At 44.1% G+C, this 8,311-nt stretch overlaps 1 protein-coding gene and 1 long non-coding RNA gene across 2 annotated transcripts in view; both read right to left on the reverse strand.

Annotated features, from left to right (window-relative positions):
- Positions 1–2,349, reverse strand: part of LOC122552561 — a 4,366-nt gene extending 2,017 nt beyond the window's left edge. Inside the window, exons 1-2 of the long non-coding RNA XR_006312415.1 lie at positions 2,215–2,349; positions 833–874 (exon numbers count right to left, since the gene is read on the reverse strand). This is a non-coding gene — a long non-coding RNA (uncharacterized LOC122552561). The remainder of the gene's footprint in view (positions 1–832; positions 875–2,214) is intronic.
- LOC122552552 (immunoglobulin superfamily member 2-like) overlaps positions 1–7,851 on the reverse strand; it is a 1,022,215-nt gene extending 1,014,364 nt beyond the window's left edge. The window contains exon 1 of the mRNA XM_043695250.1: positions 7,798–7,851. The gene's annotated coding sequence lies outside the window, so the exon portion shown is untranslated. The remainder of the gene's footprint in view (positions 1–7,797) is intronic.
- Between the last annotated feature and the right edge of the window lie 460 nt (positions 7,852–8,311).

Consider the following 8,311-nt stretch of genomic DNA (forward strand, 5'->3'; position numbering starts at 1 on the left):
CAATTCAGGCTCCCATCCCCCTGCTGAATTAGTTTAAACCCTCCTGAAGAGCATTTGGAAATCATCACCCTCAGGATATTGGTAACCCTCTGGTTCAGGTGTCAACCATCTTGTTGATTGGCACCACAACCAACATCTTCAACACCGATGGGCAATCTGTACCATCAACAAGATGCCTTTCAGTAACTCACCAAGGCTCCTCCAAAGAACCTTATGAATTCACAGCCTCTCCCATTTGAAAGGACAAGTACTGCAGATACATAGGACACCACCTCCTATTAGGATCCCCTCCAAGCCACTTACTATTCTGACATGGAAATATATCATCATTATTCCACCCAACACCAAGGTGACCACAACAGTTCTGGAAGGTCGCTCACCATCACCTTCTCAAAACATAGAAACAGGAGTTCTAGTAGGCCATTCAGTCCATTGTGCCTTTACTACCATTCAAGATAATCATGGCTGATCATCCACCACAGTCCCCTGTTTGTGCTTTCTCTCCCTCTACTTTGATCCCTTCAGCCCTCAGAATTATATTGAACTCCTCCTTGGCTGAGAATTTCTGTAATGGAGTATGAAGAAGTAATGTGTTATAATGAATCAAAAATGCTTCCCTTATCTGTGAGCTTCATTCCATGTTATCCTGGTCTAGAATGATTTCCTGCCATGAATAATGATTTCCCAGACTATTACAGATTCAGGTAACTGGCTGAATATATCTCTTGTCCAACTGGACCTTCCAAAACTCCTTGAAGATTTTACTCTAAGATTTTCGTGCAACAGTACAAGCTTAATAAACCAAAAGGTCTCAGTCTTTCTTGAATGTTACCTTATTCTGCATGAAAGCTTGTGATGTTGGTGATTATTGCTTCTGAAAAAAAAAGACAATAATATCTGAGAGCAAATATTAGACTTCAAGGAGAGAAGAGACTGGGACGGCACATTGCAGAATTGATGCAATAGAGTCAAGGATGTAACAGTAGTTTTTTAAAATGACACTCACATTTGACAAATAAATAAAACTTAACATGACCTACAGCTTTCATTATCATAACTTAACAATGAAGGAATTTGTACAAATCAGTTCAAAGGTCCCTCTCAACAGGATTCATTGGGATGGTTATTTTGCTCATCAGAATTTGCTGTTGTTGATACCTCTCTCTCTATCTCCAAGTGTTTTCCATTTCCTTGTCAGAAACACAGAATGACTGGTTTACAAATTCTTGTTAAAAGCAACAGCTTGCAGCAGCTGGTAAGGGAAAATAAGATGGCTTTCTTCAGGCATTAATTAGCTTTTACTGCAGAGAACAGGACTCCACCTCAATTTCCAGAGGTCCGATGGCTTCTGGCTGTGATAATTCACACTCACAAGCTGTTCAGCCCACAATGATGTGGTGATGCCAGTGTTGGAGTGGGGTGGACATAGTCAGAAGTCACACAATGCCAGGTTATAGTCCAGCAAATTTATTTTAAATCACAGGTTTTCAGAGCACTGCTCTTTCATCATGTGAAATGCCAGCAATCACACAGTTGTTGACAGGCACATAGCCTTGTCACAGAAAACTGGTCCCCACTCCACAGATTAGTCAGCTACTTGTTGCATCTCCTACATCCCCATGCTGCCACTTTGTCTGCAATAAATACCACCACCTGCACCGACCCTCAACTGGGCCTCTTCTGGAGTAGTGTGTGCAGTTCTGGTCACCCTGCTATTGGGTAAAAACATTATTAAATTGGAGAAGGTTCAGAAAAGATTTCCAGGATGTTGCCAGGAATGGAGGGTTTGAGTTACAAAAATAGCCTGGGAGTTTTTCCACTGGAGCATTGGTGGTGGAGGGGTGACCTTATAGAGGTTCATGAGGGGCAAATCATGACTAGCCGAGGCATTGTCCTTTGGTTGGGGGAATTCAAAACCCAGGGGCACATTTTTAAGGTGAGGGGAGAAAGATTTCAGAAGATCATGAGGGGCACTTCACCTGAAGAAAGGACTACACTCCAAAAGCCTGTGATTTCAAATAAATCTGTTGGATTATAATCTGATTTCATGTGACTTCTGATTTTGTGGATGAACACAACAATGCCGTTTCAGAGCTAATGCAGCTTTCGACTCCAAAAATCAAGATGACACCTCCATCTCCTATTTTCTGTTGCAGACATCGGCCCTGTAAAGCTCTGCAGAAGACATAACATGTTAAGGAAGCCTCTCCTCACCTTGAGCTGCACCGCCCCCTCGGGCCTTTCTTGCTGCTTCATTCGAAAACACCCGGAGACGGGAACCAAAGCCCTATCTGTCACCGGCAACGCATTACACATATGGTGCGCATGCTCCACCGTTCATGGCTTGAGCTCGACTGTGCGCCTGCACATTGCACTATGCTGTCTTGCGAGATAGGGAAATTGCCTTAGCCGCGGGGACTGCTGGGTATAGTGCCTGCCATTGAGAGACGTATAGTCTAATTGTTTTCCGGGAAAGGAGTTGTGTGGTTAAATATTTATGTTAACTTATCGTTTTTTCCATCTCAAACTGATGTTTCTATTCAGCACAAAGCTTCCTTCGGGTGATAAATTGCAGCATTGTCACAACACATGGTGACAAAGCAGGCGATAAAGTGTTGAGAATTGATGAGGATAAGTTATTGGATAAACTATTGTTTTTCCAAGTTAACAAGATACAGGACCAGATGTGATGTATCCAGTCATCCTCAATGAATGGGAAGGAGAAATTGTGGAGACATTGGCCTTAATCGTTCAGTCCTCCCTTAACTCAGGAGACGAATCAAAAGAATGGAGACTTGCAAACATCATGCCCTTTTGACAAAAGGTTATAAATTTAAGTACAGTTATTATAGACCAGTCAGTGATTATCAGTGAAACAACTATTTGTGATAAAATTGGTAGTAACATGGAAAAAAATTGTTTGAATACAAACTGTTAGCATGCATTTTTAAAGGGAAAAGAAGAGGGGAGAGAATGAGAAAGCCAGAAAGATAGGCACCCGGGGGAGAGGGTGATAGAGGGATATAGAAATAAGTGGTGAGATATTTAAAAAAAGAGAGATGAAGAAATAATCAGAAGTAGTGAGAGATACAGACAGAATCGCAGACAGAGAACTAAAAATTAGATAAATGGAGACATCAAAAGAAAGCGAGCAAGGGACAGAGTAAGGAGCAAGAAAAGGCAAGCAGGGTGCACATGAACCAGAGATAAAATAGAGGAAGGCAGACAGGCAAAATGAGAAAATGAGAGAAGACTAAGTCAGATGCAGGCAGGCAGTGCGAATGAAAGGAAGAAAGATCAGCAGCAGAATTTAATCCTGATAAATGTGAGATGATGCACATTAGAAGAAGTAATAAGCCAAAGGAATAAACAATGAACAGGAGGATACTGGAAAACAGAGAGAAACACAGAAATTTTAATGTACTTGCCCACCGATTCGTAAAGGTATCTGGGCAGAGTAAATGGCATTTGGGATGCTTGCAATTTTCAGTTGAGGTACAGTTTATAAGTGTGGGTTGGTTATGTTCCAGCTGTGCAGCACAGTGGTGAGGCCTCAGCTGGAGTACTTTGTGTAGTTCTGGTCATAACACTAAAAGAAGGATGTAATTACCATGGAATGGGGTGCAAAGGAGAGTGACCAAGATGTTCTGTGAGATAGAGCATTTCAGACACAAAGAGAGACGATAAGCTTGGGTTGCTTTCTTTGGAGCAGAGAAGATTTGGGAGGGGCTGTGATAGAGATGAATACAGTTATGAGGGTTATTGACAGGTTGATTAGAAAGCAGCTGTTCCCATTAGTCATAGAGTCAGGAGCAAAGGGGCATAAGTTTAAAGTAAAGGCAGGACGTTCAGTAGAGATTTGAATAAACCTTCTTCACCCAGAGGGTAGTGGGTGGAATGCACTGCTTGGGAAGCTAGTTGAGTGGGGAGAGCTCACAAATTCAAATACTACATGGATAAGCACTTCAAGTATCATCTTGTTGTGTACTTGGGCATTTCATAACTTGCTCAGTGCAGGAAAGACAGATCTTTAGTGGTGCAGAATCCCTTGTAAATCTTTCCCCTTTCACCTTAAACCTATGCCCTCTATTTTTGGACTCCCCTACCAAGGAAAAAGAGCTTTCCCATTCAGTTTTCCATGCCCCTTGTGACATTATGAACATGTATAAGGTCAGCACATTTATCACCTTATGACGTCAAAAGGCACACAATGTTTGCAACTCTCCATTCTTTTGGTACTTCTCCTGAGTTAAGAGAGGGCTAAGAGATTACCCCAATGTCTTCACAATTTCCTCTTTCGCTTCATTGAGAATCATTGGTTGCAACTCATCTGGTCCTAGTATCTTGTCAAATTGGAGAAATGATAGCTTATTCAATAACTTCTCATCAATTCCCAAACGATTTATCACCTGCTTTGTCATTACGTCTTCAGCTGCAATTGTGTTATGAAAATGCTGGAAGATTTCAACTGAAGGAAGCTTTGTGCTGAATTGTCACATCGGTTTGAGATGGGCATCGTGGTATGTTATTTCCATTGGTAATTATCTGAACATCTAGCTCCATAACAGGAAGACAATCACAATCAGACTGTATGTATGTCGATGGCAGCAGGTGTACCCAGCAGTCCCTGCGGTTGAGGAGCTCCCTGTCCTGCCAGCCCAGTATTTTGTAATATGCACGAGTGGCACGGCCGTTAGACCATGTGCTGCACATGCACATTGCCGATTCTGTCATGCCAGGGTTTTGTTTCTCTTCCCCGGGTGTTTCTGAATGAAATGACAGGAAGAGTCCAGGAAGCAGGGTCAGCCAGAGGTCAGGTGAGGGGAAAATTCCTTAACACCATGCTGCTTCCGCAGAGCTTTTCAGGGCCAATGTTTCCAACAGAAACAGAGATTAGGAGAAGGAGGCGGCATTTCCAACCTGCTCCTCCATTCATTATGGTCAGGGCGCATCATCCATGGGTTGTATCCAACACAGAATCACACAGCATGGAGACAGACCCTTTGGTCCAACTATTCCATGTTGTCCATGATCCCAAAGTAAACTTATCCAACTTGCCTCCATTTATCCCACATCCCTTCAAACATGATATTGTAAATGTACCTGTATCCACCACTTTTTGTCCTGTGCAAGATGGTAGCAGGGTAGGAGTCTCCAGTCGGAGCTCCTCTGCTCACAGTTCCTTTTGCCAGCTTTCTTTTTGTTTTCCCCTCTTTCTTTCCCCTCTCTTATAGTACATATTTCCTTCTTCCTCCCTGCCTCCAACTTCAACCAACCCACTGGGAGTAAAGGAGTCACACACAGAGATCAGACGGGAGCTAAACACATCGGACATTTCCCACAGCAGCAGCAGCATGGAACAATGGAGTCACGGCAGCAGGAAATGCATGGGCCAAGCTGAGAACTAGAGCGACAGCCAGACTGACTCCCAGAGCAACAGCCAGGCCAGGTCCCAGAGGGACGGCCAGGCCGAGACCCAGAGGGACAGCCATACCGAGAACCAGACGGATGGCCGGGCCGATACCCAGAGGGACAGCCAGGCTGAGACCCAGAGGGACAGTCAGGCCAAGACCCAGAGGGACAGTCAGGCCAAGACCCAGAGGGAAGGCCAGGCAGAGACCCAGAGAAACGGCCAGGCCGAGACCCAGAGGGACAGCCATACCGAGACCCAGAGAGACCGCCGGGCCGAAACCCAGAGTAACAGCCAGGCCGAATCCCAGAGGAACAGCTATGCCGAGTCCCAGAGGGACAGCCAGACCGAGACCCAGAGGGACAGCCAGGCCAAGACTCAGAGGGACAGCCAGACCGAGACTCAGAGGGACAGCCAGGCCGAGACCCAGAGGGGCAGCCAGGCTGAGTCCCAGAGGGACTGCTGGGCTGAGTACCTGAGTGACAGCCAGACCAAGACCCAGAGGGACAGCCAGGCTGAGACCCAGAGCAAACGCTGCACCGAGTACCTGATTGACAGCAAGACCAAGACTCAGAGCAGCTGCTGGGCCAAGTCCTGGAGCGACACACTACTCCAGAAGAGGCCCAGTTTGAGGGTTGGAGCAGAATGATTCAGTCTATTGTAGACAAAGTGGCAACATGGGGAGGGTAGGAGATGCAACATGTTGATAACTGATCTGTGCAGTGGAGACCAGTGACAAAGGTCTTCTGCCCGACAACAACTGTGTGATTGCTCACTGCACACTTGATGAAGGAGCAGTGCGACTTTTAACTTGTGATTAAAAAAAAAAAACCTGTTGGATTATAGTCTGATGTTGTGTGACTTCTGACTATGTCCACCCCAGTCTAACGCTGGCGCTGCCACATCATTGCTGGCTGAACAGCTTGTGAACGTGAATAGCTATAGCCAGAAGTCATTGGATCTCTGGAAATTGAGGTGGAGGCTTTTTCTCTGCAATATAAGCTAATGAAGGCCCAAAGAAAGCCAGTTTATTTTCTCTTACCAGCTGCTGTAGCTGTTGGTTTTAAACGGAATTGGCAAATGCGTCATTCTACAAGGAAGTTGTAAACACCTGAAAAGAGAGAGAGTGAGACAGAGAGAGTGAGAGAGAGATGTCAACAAACAGCAAATTCTGATGGACATAACGTACATTCATTCACAGACAAGGAAACTGTCTGCAGAAATAGTTTGGGCTGTTTTTTAAAAAATACCTGAAAGAAAGACAATCCCAGTGGGGCAAGGAAATCCCATCAGAAGGTTGAATGCATTAAATTCTCTGAGTTCCTTAAATTTCTTGTTAATGAGGCTGATTCCTGAAAGTTAGACAATAATTATTATTCAGATTCCAATGGGAAATTGTTACAAATCCTAATATTGGAAACATTATCTCTACAAATACTTCATGTAGAGATTTTTTCAGTTTTCTCTGTGTCTTTTACTGACTGAGAGGGAGAAATTATGCAGCTGGTCCAACTGGAAGATTTCTTCTCTTTTGATCAAAAGAGAGGGATCTTTTTTTGCTGCTTTTCATCAGCTTGACAATTTTACTTCTCCTTAAGTATTGAAACAGTTCCATATTCCATCTTTTCATAGTTCATGCACTTTTATGTCATCGTAATATCGGTTTCTGTTCAGTATTTTTGTGACAGAACTTTAAAGGGTGGTTCTGATGTGACTTTACATGTTTAATGACTTTTTTCAACAAAAGAGAATACCCTCACCTCTGACTGCTCCTCTGCACCCATTAGAACTGCACTTTTAAATAAAATTGTGTCCACTGCTCTTATTTCTCCATCCAATCTGAGTATCCTCACATCTCTCAGCACTACATCTGATCTGCTATTAACTGCTCACTCCCCCACAATGGGGCAAGTAGAAGAGAAAGCCCCTGGAACAAACTGAGCTAGAATGGGGTCTGAAGCCGGGCTCTCAGTAACATTCAACACGAAGCTTCAGGTAAATATGTTGTAAACTCCCAGAATATTATGATCACTCTTCCCTAGTCAAATGGCTCAGATGGCTGGAATATAATGCAGAATAATGACAACATCTCAGCTTCAATCCCAGTCTCAGCTGTGGGAGCTCATTGAGAGCAAGCTCCTCCCCTTTTCCCAGGATAAAGCTCCACTTTTCTCACAAAATCCTCCTCCCATTGTCAAAAAATATCCCTTTTCTCCCCAAACCCTGACCAACATTGAACCTGTGCTCAAATTCCTCCCCACAGTGAATCAATCCCCAAGATCACTCTCCATCACCACCTCAATCTTCTTGATCACAAACTGATTTCCAATTCATTTGTTTTACACAAGGTTACTATTGGAGATGATTGCCGTGTAAACTCTACTTACTGTCTACAATGAGCAGGCTTCCTCTCTCATAGATCTTTCCCCAGACTGAGCAGTAATAGAACCCAGGGTCACTGGGCTGCACGATTGTGATGGTCAGAATGAAGCTGTTACTGAAGGGGTCTATGGAAGGCTGGAAATGCTTGGTGAGTCTGGGCTCCATTGTGTTTGATTAAAAATGTAATGTTCCAAAATCTACTCTCTGTGACACCTTCATTGCTTACGGTAACAATAAACATCACTGTGTGTCACAGCGGTGTTCCTCACAGTGCACTGTAACTGGGAAGCGTGACCCTCGTTGACATGTTCCAGGATCGGAGACTGGAGAGGGACTGGACAGATGTACTTTCAAAATAAAAAGACACAAAAAATGAACAGTAAACTGATTGTTCTAAACTCCTGCCAGGATTTTAAGGGAGTCTCCCAGCAGTCTGAGTCCTGCATTACAGAGAGGGAACAGGTTGTCAGACTGAACCAGCTGTGATGGTTTGTTCCTTGTTGTGGTTCTGTTCGCCGA

This window comes from Chiloscyllium plagiosum, chromosome 9 (assembly GCF_004010195.1).
Source record: "Chiloscyllium plagiosum isolate BGI_BamShark_2017 chromosome 9, ASM401019v2, whole genome shotgun sequence".
NCBI classification, from domain to species: domain Eukaryota; kingdom Metazoa; phylum Chordata; class Chondrichthyes; order Orectolobiformes; family Hemiscylliidae; genus Chiloscyllium; species Chiloscyllium plagiosum.